This window comes from Armigeres subalbatus, chromosome 3 (assembly GCF_024139115.2).
Source record: "Armigeres subalbatus isolate Guangzhou_Male chromosome 3, GZ_Asu_2, whole genome shotgun sequence".
Lineage (NCBI taxonomy): Eukaryota > Metazoa > Arthropoda > Insecta > Diptera > Culicidae > Armigeres > Armigeres subalbatus.
The window spans coordinates 141,662,800-141,676,210 of NC_085141.1; the positions used below are offsets into that span (position 1 = coordinate 141,662,800).

The window sequence follows — 13,411 nt, forward strand, 5'->3', positions numbered from 1 at the left end:
ATCCAACTTATCGTCTTTTTTGTAGATGGGACACACGGCACTTTCCATCCACTTCAGTGGCAGCACTTTCAATTCCCAAATTTCGTAAATACCCAGTGCCTCACCACCGTGCTTAAATAGCTCTCCTGGCAGTTTGCTAGCCCCTGACAGCCAATCTTCTCTTTGATTCCACGGGGATCCTTAGCTGGAAAACGTATTTCATGCGTGCGTATTCCCTGGTTTGTTGCCATTCCGCCATCGTTTCCTTCCACATCGCCATTCAGATACTCTTCGTGGTGCTGCCGCTATCTTTGAAACACCTCACGCATATTCGTATGAAGGTTCCCGTCTATATTCTTACACATGTCAGTGGCCCTTACGTTATCGGTTCAACTTCTCATAGAACTTTTGTGTGCTCTGCGTCTTCTCATGCCCTTGATCTTCTTGCTGGCACTTTTTTCTTCATAAAATCGAGTTTTGTTCCGGGCCCGTTAGCATCATGAATGCTGCATTTCTCTCCAACTGCTCAAATTCGTCGTCATACCAGTCGTTTCTCTGATCCGGGGGCACCGTACCTAGTGCAGCGGTTTCGTTACTATCAATGACGGATCAAACAGCTATCCAGTCTCCAGAAGCTGCGCTAAGCTGCTCTTACGTTGGTGTCGGTCTCAAAAACAATCTTTTTGGCCTACTCAACAACAGCTTTGTTCTATATGTCAACTTCCAAAAATCTAAAAAAATGCGAGATATCTTACCCAAATGGTGTTTCCATACAAGCTAGTGCCGCCAAGTGGCTGAATTCCAAATCATACTAATCTCCAAAACAATCCTTTCGACTTACTGAACAACTTTGTTGCAGATGTCAGCTTCCAAAATCTCATAAATTGCGAGATATCGTACCGAAATAGTGTTTTCATACAAACTAGCGCCGCCAAGTGGTTGAATTCCAAACCATATCAATCTACAAAACAATTTTTTTGACATACTCAACAACTTTGTTGTATGTGTCAACTTCCAAAAATCTAAAAAATTGGTAGATAGCTCACCCAAATGGTGTTTCCATACAAACTACCGCCGCCAAATCATACTAATCTCCAAAACAATCCTTTCGACTTACTGAACTACTTTGTTGCAAATGTCAACTTCCAAAATCTCATAAATTTTGAAATATCGTGCCGAAATGGTGTTTCCATACAAACTAGCGCCGCAAGGTGGCTGAATTCCAAACCATAACAATCTCCAAAACAATGTTTTTGACCTACTCAACAACTTTGTTTTAATGTCAACTTCCAAAATCTCATAAATTGCGAGATATCTTACCCAAATGGTGTTTCCATACAAACTAGCTCCTCCAAATGGCTGAATTCCAAATCATACTAATCTCCAAAACAATCCTTCCGACTTACTGAACAACTTTGTTGCAGATGTCAACTTCCAAAATCTCATAAATTGCGAGATATCTTACCCAAATGGTGTTTCTATACAAACTAGCGCCGCCAAATTGCTGAATTCCAAGCCATACCAATCTCCACACCAATTTTTTTGGCCAACTCAACAACTATGTTGTATATGCCAACTTCCAAAATCTCATAAATGGCGAGATATCTTACCCAAATAATGTTTCCATACAAACTAGCGCCGCCAAGTGGCTGATTTCCAAACCATACTAATCTCCAAAACAATCCTTCCAACTTACTGAACAACTTTGTTGCGGATGGCAACTTCCAAAATCTCATAATTTGCGAGATATCTTACTAAAATTGTGTTTCTATACAAACAAGCGCCGCCAAGTGGTTGAATTCCAAATCATACTTATCTCCAACATAACATTTTCGACTTAACAAACTTTTTTTTTTTTAGATTTCGACTTCAAAAATTTGTATTCATAACAATAACATTCTTCAACAGCCCTGTGCTGTTGTCATATTATGTTGTAATATTCAACAACCCTGTAGGCACATCTTAAAGCCCCGCGTCACCAGCTCAAGCACAAACCGACTACAACAAAGAAACAAAGAAACTTACTTGAAAAATGCGGCAACAGGAAAACCACATTTGCCGCTCCACTCCGTCAGCCGAAAAAATAATTCAAAATATGGCCGCCAGACACAATCACTAATTCACTTATAAAATAATACACAAATGGGGAGCGCAGATTCACTTTACCGACTTTGCCATTGTCGGGTTTTCTTCGTTTGCAAATAAAGTCACTAAAACACAAATTATCCATATATACTTAGATTTTTTTTCAAATTATTTTATTTTTTTCACGCTTTTCTTTTTCACCCGTTCTCCATAACTATCGTCACATAACTGAGCTACCTTCTTCTACCTTTATGATGTGAAGCGAATCACTCGCTCCACTCAAATACTTGTCTCTGGGCCCTCTCTTTTGGAGTAACACTCTAATAAATTCTCGAACATAATAATTTGGACAGCATTATTAACTTTTCTTTTCGCGCACGTCACGCTTTTTCATTAATATTTTCATTTCAATCAACTAATAACTGGGAATAATCCAAGTTTCTATATTATTATTCTAATTTTTTTTTAATATTATTGCACTGATCTCTACAGTTGGGAGTGCCACTTCCTGCTGATGCGCGCAGTGTTGGGATAGTCTACATAACGATGTTGTCGCCCAATGTTAAGCCGCGGCGTTCAACTTCGACGCGTTTCGTATACCATCGAGAGTTTTGAGCGCAGACGTACTGCTACGAGATAGTGGTCGGATTCAACATTTGCACTGTGGTATATGCGGACGTTCATGACGTCGGAGAAAAATTTACCGTCGTTTAGAACGTGGTCAATTTGGTGTTCAGTTTCTTAGTTAGGTTAGCATAGCATAGCATAGCATAGCATATGTGATTGTACAAATCGTGGGTGGCTATACAATGCTCAATTGAGCAATCTACTGTATAATGTCGCAAATTGGTACTTGGGATTAGTACCTTTTCCTATACAGTAGCAGTTGTATACCTGGCCACGTCCTTACAATCACGGAAGGAAGGGAAGGAATGTTAGTTCAACATCTACTAGTGAAGATGCAGGGAACCCATACTACCTTCATAGATGTCTCGGGAAGCAAAATTTGTGTTAGTGGGTAGGGTGAATAATAGGGAGCTCTATTCGATAATATAGAGCGTTTGTCAATAACAGAATATGCTGAAAAAATAATAAAATATATTCATCAATTTACTTACGAACCGTCCAAAGGAGGACAAAGTAACCTGGATTTTACAAATGTTTCGCATTATTTACAAAACACGCAGACTTATTCACCGAACATTATAATCAGAACCAAAAACTCGGATTTTACGAATGCTCTAAATCCTACCTGAAACACGTCCGTGATCACCAATTGTTTACTCACTCGGCCGCGCGAACTATCTGCTTACTGAGCAGAAACACGACAAAACAAGCACTGACGGCCGCGCAATGCAGAACACAATATTTCGACAAATCGCGCGATCGTTCTGCCGTCCGAAACAAGAGCCAATACGCACTGAACTAATTAACTTTATTGCCGGCCGCGCAATGCAAAACACAAAATTTCGGCAAATCGCGCGATCGTTCTGCCGTCCGAAACAAGAGCCAACACGTACTGAACTCGTTCAGTTTCTTAGGTTAGCGGAATAAAAAAAATTCGGACTACCATTCAATTGTGCATCATTTAAGAAACGGCCTTTAATCAGAAGAATCTTACCCAGCAGTATGAAGCCGATTCCCATTTCGTTATGAGTGCCACAGCTTTGTTATAAGACAGCCGTTGGAAGCCACATTTTCCGACACTTTCTGTTCTGTCCAGCAAATTTCCTGCAGCGCCACGACGTCGGGGATGCGACTTGCAGTTTTATGCTCCAAGCTTCTAATCGTGATCCTTTAGGCTCGATGCGTCGTAGCGAATGCAAATTCCTGCTAAAACAAGTATTTCCCGGGAAACCTACGATATGTATCCGACAGAATGAGCTTTTCTCTATCAGGTGAGGAAATTAGTTTTGAAGAAAAGCATTTGCATTTTTCGAAATCTTTGAAATAATGCTTGTTTACAAAATAAGTTACGCCCTAATCGCAAATTGGTCCCGTTATCTCGTTCGTAAAGATTCGTTTTACAGGCGGCTTATTGTGCCTGCGCAAACTTCTTGTCTCACCGAAGGGCCATCGTGTCAGGTCTGTCCCACCCAATACCAGGAATTGGGCTAGTGCGCTTTTAGTGGCACACGGTCGCTTTGGTGGGGCCTGCTTACGGGTTCATGCAGCTTTTTATAGAAGTTTAAGTTCCTTTCGGGGCAATGGGAAGCATTGCTAATGTTTTGATCTGTATAGACAATTGACGGTTCTCCCAACAGCTGTTGCAATTTTTTATTCATTTACCATCACATGGCTTCCATCTGTGCCTCACTACTGGTGGAAACATTTCCTTTTTATGAACGACACAAATTGTGCGTGATTCGGCTCAATCGTGGTCAGATATCAGAATATACTCAACTCGTGATGGCGAATTCCAATCGATTAATGTGTCTTGCTTAACTATTTAATTTTTTGATTGACACGTATTGGCTCAAAGCTCCCTGATGCTCGAACTGAATTCAAATATTTAAACCGTTGGTCACATCACATGCTCGCTCTTCTCACATGACAGTGTTAATGTCATATGTACTGGTGACTCTGGCTTTTTGTTGAATTTTCAATGATAATATCCCAAAACTTGATAGCCTGATTGCGAACTAAATTGGCAATTAAATCTCTAATCAATATAATTTTATAATAAATCAATCAGTTGAGAGAAAAAGTTTTAAACACACCTGTCACGTTCCACACGTACCGTTCTCTGGTTCGTACCGCGCAGGTACACACCACCATCGATTATTCGCACAGTTTTCGACCAGTTTTACGCCATCTTGGCACTGGCACTGGCGCTTCTGCTGCTGCCATACAGGGGTAAAGTTTGCTGGTAGTACGGTCTGGCTCAGATCCGACCCGACTTCCACTCTACGGGTGATGGTGTGAAGGCAACTTTCTGCTTGCTCGGTCTGTGCGTCCACAGCCAGCCGAACCAACACAGACAGCAGAGGCACCACTTTACCCTATGTTGTAGCAAACTGGCAGTGCGATAGCCGAGTCAGCAGTACCAGTGCGGGTCGAAGCCAACCGAGTAGTACAGTTTTGACGTCTCTTCGCATACACTTCCAAAGCAAGATTTAAACATGGAAAATTTGTGATTCAGTTCCTTTGGTGCAATTTTTGTCGGAATATTGCAAATTTGGGTTGAGATTGTGGACATAATAAGTGTTGGGCGGTGTTTCGAATAGGATTTTGATAGTCTATTGGTTGAAAAGTGAGTCGAAATGTAAGAAATTAATGGTAATGTGGATGGTGTTCCTGTTCATCGATTTTCTCGAATGTGAATAAATTTATTATAATTATAATGGTGAAGCGTTGGTTTCTATCGAAAACTGAGGAAGAAGTACATAAATGACTTTATATTATAACGAAGAAAATCGCAAACAAAGAATGTGGCTACTGAATGAAATATTGACCAGGTGAAAGTGAGGACATTTTCTGTATTTAAAAGCAAAATTCCAATTTTAGTGCCTCATATCTCCGATCTCTCTTTTTTGGTCGTCGAAGGGTTCTCGTGTGTATTTGTCTGCGATGTCTGCGTTCGAATGGCAGCCGCAGTCGCGTTCGATGTGCTTGCGGGGTAGAGTCGAAAATTGAAATACGTGCTACAGAAGGTGCAAAGAACCTCTTATTCTAAAGTGCAAAATCTCGTGCATCGCGGAGCAGCGACCTCTAGGTCGCCGTAAACGTCAAGTGAAGTTGAGCTAGGTATTGATGAAATTAGTTCGTCTGGAACATTGTTTGTGCGATTCAAAATTCAACAAGAAGGCTGCCATTTTCATCGCCATTTCAATATGGATGAAAGCAGCCATTAATCATTTGGCGTTCGGAGTTGAAAATTGCTTGTTGCGACCAAAACTAAGAGTATTTTTTTGCCATGACGAGTGAGATTCGCTCCAGTGCATCGCCGGATGCCGGCTGTTGCAAATCTCTAGCGACACTGGTTCACCGCAGTCAAGTGTGTTTATAGAGGATCGAAAATTGTAGACCTTTTTCTTACGGTTGGCGTTGTTGGTCAGAATGTCATTGAAATTTGACCTCTCGCTTTGTTAGGAAAATAATTCAAATAATTTTATGCTTGTCTTTTATGCTTTTATATGGAATATATTTTAAATTTCAATTCATGATTTTCTTCGATAAGTGTATTTATTCAACAATATCTCATTTTGTTAATCGATGCCCTACCAGGAAGAAAAATTTGTTAATTATTATTTTGATACATGAAGAATTTTGGTTTAGAAATATATAAAGATTCATATGCGAAAATATAAACTATTAATCAATGTTCATAAGTCAGATGTCAATCTATTATAATACAAAGACTATTTTTTCTAAATTTGGGTATTGTAAATCTAACTCTTTATAAATTGTAATGCAAGAAACAAACAAATTTTTATAATTTTGTAACAAAAAGCTAATTAGTTGGAGACTATTGTTGTGTACCACTCGTATGTCGTTACAGCAAAAGTTTTCAAGCAGCCACTAGAGATGTGAAAGTTAAAAAAAGACACTGCTGGGTGAACAGTTTCCCTAATTTGACAGATAGCCGGTTCGTGAAAAGGGTGCCATATCGTCTTCCACTTCGAATCAGTTTCTCCGAGAGAGCGAGAAAAAACAACACTTCACCGTTATAAAATGATAAACTTTCAGATACAAGCGGCAAAGTTGGTGCAGTGAATATTAAACAAAAACAAAACCTCATTGACATTCTGCTGTGAGTGACACGGTGTACGGAAAGCTGCTAAAGTTTCAAACCCACAGACCAGCAGCAGCGAACAACGGTTTTTTGGTAGAAGTTCCAAAACAAAAATCCAGCAAAAACTACGAACTGATCTTTCTGGTGTCAAGTGCAATGCTTGGACGATAGAGCACAAGTGAGTTTGACAAGTGACAAGCGAAATTTCTGCGCAAAGTAAAAGCAAATACAATATCAAAATCGAATGGCACTCGTGACAGATGTGCAATTGGAAATGATGTTAATCTAATCGGATTCCGCAACAACTTTCGTCGAGAGTGCTTTCAAAGGTATGTATGTAAGAAGGAAATTTATGATGATAAGATTCTCCGCTTCTTCTCAGCGCGTACCATTCGAAACGAAACTAGATGTGCTATCATCCTTCTGTTTCATGTATAACTGTCATTAAAAACCAATGACTCGTGCTGCAGGGATGGAGTAGAGGTGCCATAAATCCTTATCATGACCCGTTCCTTGTCAGAGAGGGGTAGTACGCCGCACATCCCTGGAAAGAACATTAAAACTTTAACTTTGGCGGCAGTTTGTGCCATAAGCATGTTTTTATGACCATGCCCGGTTCCTCAGTCGGAATAGCTTTCTGTGCTAGTCGTTGGAATCGATACAACCAATGGAAGCCAGCCAGCTCCTACGATGAGATGGTCGACGTTTGGCCGTATTTGGCTCGGAAACGACGACTACAGAGGGCACACCAAGAAGTGCTGAGCCAACCCACCACATACAGTTCGGCACTTCCAACAAGAGGTTCCCGACCTGGTCCGAGTGTATGTGTCGATCCCAGCACCGAACGGCAGGCAAGTGTTGGTTCCATCAAGGAATCTGCAAAAAGCGATTGCTCACGGTCGGTATCTGACTGGAGTTGGTGATGGTTGTGTGTTGTGCTTTCCATACGTGACATAAAACTGTTATACAAACATTGAGTGCAGGCAAACGGCTGCAGAAATTGTTTTAGGTCACAGATGAAAACAAATTGGCAATGGTACAATCCATCTATCTAATTAGAATCTTGTTTCAATTAGATTAAAGTTTTTGCAAATACATGGATTTTTCTAACTGGATTGGTTTATCATTAACATGCTGTCAGAATGTATAACACTCTCCAGAAAACCGGCGTAACCAGTCGTAGTGAAACCAACACTTCACGTTGTCATTTCGGCGAATAACTTCTTATGATAATTTATTTCTTTATTGAATAATGACAATTCAAGAATAATTTAGAACGAATCAATCTATGAAAAAGAACATATAGGGGAAAGTGGTTGGTTGTCGGCACTGGTCGGGTGTAGGCACGCCGACGTAAGTTTTGACAGAAAACAGATATAGACATTTTGGCAAATGTCATGCATGCGCTATATAAGCACGATCTTTTTGTGCCGACTACCGATCCAAACAGTTGATTCAAAAGTATAAGATTGCTAATGTCGTTCCTGTTCGCGTGACTAACATTTAGTTTACTTCGACCTGGCAACCAAAGTACCGGTACTACAAGTGTCAAACCGATGCTGGCGATGAAACCAAACATGCACTACAACATGATGCATACATTATGGCCAATTGAAGCTTGTTAAAGCATAATTTGGCAAAATAATTTAAATGACTACAGCGCCACTAGCGTTCCAGTACTTATGCTTCTACTATCCAAACAGATGCCAAGGAAACATTTTCAATCGAGTTAAAACCTACTCGGTAAGATGCGCGGCTACAAAGCAAGACCATGCTGAGGGTGGCTGGGTTCGATTCCCGGTGCCGGTCTAGATAATTTTCGGATTGGAAATTGTCTCGACTTCCTTGGGCATGAAAGTATCATCGTGTTAGCCTTATGATATACGAATGCAGAAATGGTAACTTGGCTTAGAAACCCCGCAGTTAATAACTGCACCCAACCAGCGGATGGCAGATTTTAATACAGTTCTGCATAAGAACCTTGCAGAAACTGTATAATAATTGGGCATATACAAAATCTGTATTATTACAATACAATTATTGTATTGAAATAATACAGATTTGTATTATTTTAATACAATATTTGTATAAAAAGCTTACAGAATTGTATATGCCCAGATTTTATACAATAATTGTCAGATTTGTTTTTTGGGTGTGTGGAAGTGCTAATTGAACACTAAGCTGCGAGACGGCAATGTCCCAGTGGGGGATGCAATGCCAATGAAGAAGAAGAAGAAGATCCTTTTTGTGTTAATAAATATTTAAAACCCATGATTGGAAAAGTGCGTACTCTTATCCCACCCAATGCGCACTCTTACCCCACCGGTGGGGTAAGAGTGCGTTTTAGGTGTCTTGCAATAAGGGTTCGGATAAAACTAATTTAATTATTATTTTTATTCCATTATTTTTTTTCCACTGGGTAACATAAAGGAAACCCAGTCAACACAAGATCGTATATGATGTCATATAAGATGCTAAAGTGGAGGCTATATACGTACTTCCCCATACAACTTGTAGGTATATGGCCTCCACTTTAGCATCTTATGTGGCATCATATACGACTTTGTGTTGACTGGGAGAGTATACGAATCGTCGACATTAATTTGATGTGCTGAAGCTTGTTTCATAAGGTCCCATGTTCGATTGAAAACTAAGTGCGTAGTCTTGCCCCAATCTACTCTACAGAAATAAACTTTATGTGTGGTCACGAATAAGCAATAATTTGATTTTTGTTTGGATCCATATAGATTATGTTAGGGTGGTGCTATTGCATATTGTTTCATAGTAATAACTTTTTTTTTGAAAATTGCTCATATTTCAATTGAAATGCGTATATTACTTCTGCTTGAAGTTAAATACATTTCACAAAGACTTTTCGAATACACCTAACTTGGTTGATCCTTTGTCTCTTTCGACCTTTTGTCTTCACGACCTTCTGTCCTTTTTTACGACGTTTTATCTTTTCGACCTTTTGTCTTTCGCCGTATTGTCATATATTCGTTTCTGTTTCTGTTTCAGATTCATATCGGATTATCCCGACAGAGAAATTCGAGTAACCATAACCAATGAGGAACTAATTATGGGGAAGAGAGCCTTGAGTTACTGCTGATTGTGTAGCGTATAATCCGATATGCAATTCGGATACTGTCAGTAAACCTTTGAGAAAAGTGGTCTCCTTTGTACAATTTTGGTTTAGTGCTGGTTTTAAAGCAGCCTTGCAGAAAAAAAAGAAGATTTTCTTTACCGCCATAAAACTCAAAATGCTACTTGGGCTTGAACCGACAGTTGAAATATAAGTAGAGCGAAAACGAAAAATTTGGAAAGGCTTGTCTATAGTAGATGCTATCCGGACCGTTGTGGAAGCCAGGAAGGCAGCGCAGAAGAAACAGAGACGAGGAAATCTCTATTGAGCACTGGGCACCTAAGAAGTAAAACCTTATTAAATATTTGTACTAGCTGAAAAGTCGTCGCTTTAACCTGATTGCTTCGGTTTTCTGCAGGGTCCTGAACAGCTACTTGTAAAACTGGATACGCATAAAAAAAACAGACTGAGGACTGAGAAGGACCAAATCATTGCAGGTATTAAACAGGTGTTTGTACAGATCACATTATCACAAAAGGAGGACGCTATTAATATACTACTTGTCATTAGCTTTCAGTGTAAGGGTAGTGATGTCGGAGAACTTACTGTCAGAGCTGGTCGTGGATGTATTCGCCGCCTAAGTCATTCACGAATGAAGCGGGAGCCTTAGACTGACTGTTTAGACTGAGAGCTGGATAGCTAAAGGACGTGGGAAATCGGTCCGAGTAAATTGTCGCGTGTGAATGCATCGGTTTCGGGCCCTCGGGACAGTGATTTTTTATGCTTATTTTGCTTATATCTGAAAGTCCTACCCATTTTGAACTGCACCTTTTTAAAAAGGTTATGCAGGAAGGCGTGTATTGCGATATGAGGCATTGATTAGTTTAGTATTTGGCCGCTAGGTGGTGGTATGTATGAACCCATTATTCTAGACTATTCAAGATACTCCGAGTGAAGTGTGACGATCCATACAAAATTTTCAGATGTTTCATACAAAAAGTGTGACATAGGGGGGAGGGGGGGTTGAAAATTGCCAATTTTTACGTTACGTAATTAATGGATCTTCCCTTAGTGATACCAAGATTTAAATGCGTCCACAATATATGTTCTTGGCCATCCAAGAATTCCCTGGAGTTAAGGCCTTTGAGTCTACACGCGTAACCAAAGGTCAGCCACTCCGTTCCAAATATGGTACATGCTCTTAGCGATAAAATGAATAAAATGCGTTAGTATCTAGATTAAAATGCGTTCAAAGTATATGTTCTGGACCATCTAAGAAACCCCCTAAAGTCAAGACATTTGGGTCTACACATGCAATCGAAAGATTTCGGTTTTGAGATGCAAATTAATCTGACATTTTCCAATTTATAAGCACATTGTTCGATAGTTCTGAATACTCAGAAGAGTTGAGCCATCCTGAACGTTATGCCTGTAATTAATTTGAAGGAATGCGAGATGCTCAAGGTACTCCAAAATATTCTCGAGTGCAGCCCCCGGTACCTACCGGATCAATCAAGGCTTTGGAAATATCTTCATCGTCGGTGTACATCCAATTCGGTTCAATAAGCATATACGCATCATGCAAACCTCATTTCTATTGAATACGAGATGCTCAAGGTACTCCAAAACGTTCTGGAGTTCAGCTAACGGTATCTACCAAATTAATCAAGGCTTTTGCAATGTCCTCATCATCGGTATTTACCCAATCCGGTGTAATAAGCATATGATCCCAATTCCCATGAACATGAAATCCAATGTCCAAGGTGCTCCAAAATGACCTTGAGTCAAGATGCACAATGACAATGACTTTAACCTGCAATTTGTTCTACGTTCACGGACTTGGATTATCAAGTAGTTCAATCGCCACGGTTTTCGACGTTTTGGTGAACCTAAAAGATCTGTAGTAGCTTGTATGAATAATGATTGAAGTCAACGCAATGGACCTACTGCGATATCATATCACAAAATCACAGATCCGAGCTCCAAAAAGGGTCTTTAATACAGTCGATTCTCTATGAGTCGCTAATAAAAGGACCATTGACTCAAGTATACATCGAGATGTGGAATAGAAGTTCCTTGGAAAGTTGATCGAGTTACAGAGATTTTAAGTATGGCATCATGGAGCGCCTACTGTAGTGTGTGAAAATAATAAATAATATCTTATCTACGCAATGAACCCACTGTGATGTTTAGCTCTAAACGGATACATTGTTCAGGACTTGGTTGATCAGGTAGATCGCATGTTCTAAACACCAGGCCTGTTTGAAAAACTATAAAGGTCTGTTGTAGCTTGTAAAAGTGTTGAGTGAAATCCTATCAGCTCAACGGACCTGCTGGGGTGTTCAGCGATGAACGTATACAGTTTTTTGGACTTGATTGATGTAGTAGATCGCATCTTTTGAATTCCCGGGCGTTTTGGAAAACCGAAAAGGTCTGTAGGTTACTAGCTAAATCATAATGAGTGAAATTATATCGGCTCAATGGACATGCTGGGAGGTTTAGCGATGCACTAATACTTCGTTTAGGGTTTGGTTGATTGGGTAGATCGTATGTTCTGAACTCCAGACCGTTTTGGAGACCCTAAAATATGTTACATTAATTTAAAACTCGATAATTTCATGTTTTATGATCACATAGATATTTTTCTTCATGTACTTCAGAACAGTTTGAACGGCCTATGACATTCTATACTTGTTTTGGCAGGATCGAGCAGAAAAACCCAAATTTGTTCGTTAAATCCATGTAAAAAAATCGTCTTGAAAGGGTCAAGTCAAGAGCTTTGAGTCTACACACGAAAAACATTCCTGGGGTTTCATGGACGGTCGAGTACATATACTGTGAACGCATTGTAATCTAGGTATCACTAAGAGTATCTACCATATTTGATTACGCTTATAGATTCAAAGGTCTTAACTCCAGGGAATACTTGGATGACCAAAAACATATAGCGTGAAGGTATTTTATTATTTTTACCACAAAGAGCATGAACTATATTTGAAACAGAACGGTTGACTTTTGGTTACGCGTGTAGACACAAAGACCCTAACTCCAGGGATTTCTTGGATGGCCGAGAACATATACTGTGAACGCATTTTATTCGTTTTATCATTAGAAGCATGTACCATATTTAAAACGGAATGGCTAACCTTTGGTTACGCGTGTAGTCCCAAAGGCCTTAACTCCAGAGAATTCTTCGATGGCCAAGAATATATATTGTAGACGCATTTCAATCTTGGTATCAATCTTGCTATCAGGAACGCATTTTATTCATTTTATCACTAGGAACATGTACCATATTTGAAACGGACTGGATGACCTTTGGTTACACTTATAGACTCAAAGGCCTTAACTCCAGGGAATTCTTGGATGGCCGATAACATATACTCTGAGATTTTTAAATTTGCACCTAGCGAAAAGATCTCGGCAAGTTTTACCAAACTACCAAAAATTACGAAAATCGGTTGAAAAATAAAAAAATGGCAGCCTTTCAAAGAGCACAGACAAAAGGTTAATAAAAAGTAAGAAGTAAG

General features: G+C 39.7%; 2 protein-coding genes across 16 annotated transcripts in view; both read left to right on the forward strand.

Annotated features, from left to right (window-relative positions):
* The window catches only part of LOC134227973 (protein tincar), a 541,225-nt gene that overhangs the window by 177,024 nt on the left and 350,790 nt on the right, over window positions 1-13,411 (forward strand). The window lies entirely within an intron of this gene.
* LOC134225736 (uncharacterized) overlaps window positions 5,090-13,411 on the forward strand; it is a 30,417-nt gene continuing 22,095 nt past the window's right edge. For 2 of the 14 annotated variants that reach the window (XR_009983316.1, XM_062706052.1), the window contains exons 1-2: window positions 5,090-5,343; window positions 6,566-7,128. The gene's annotated coding sequence lies outside the window, so the exon portion shown is untranslated. Of the gene's footprint in view, window positions 5,384-5,551; window positions 5,812-6,565; window positions 7,129-13,411 lie in introns of those variants that run through there. The other 12 variants (XM_062706058.1, XM_062706053.1, XM_062706055.1 and 9 more) reach the window with 12 other exon arrangements.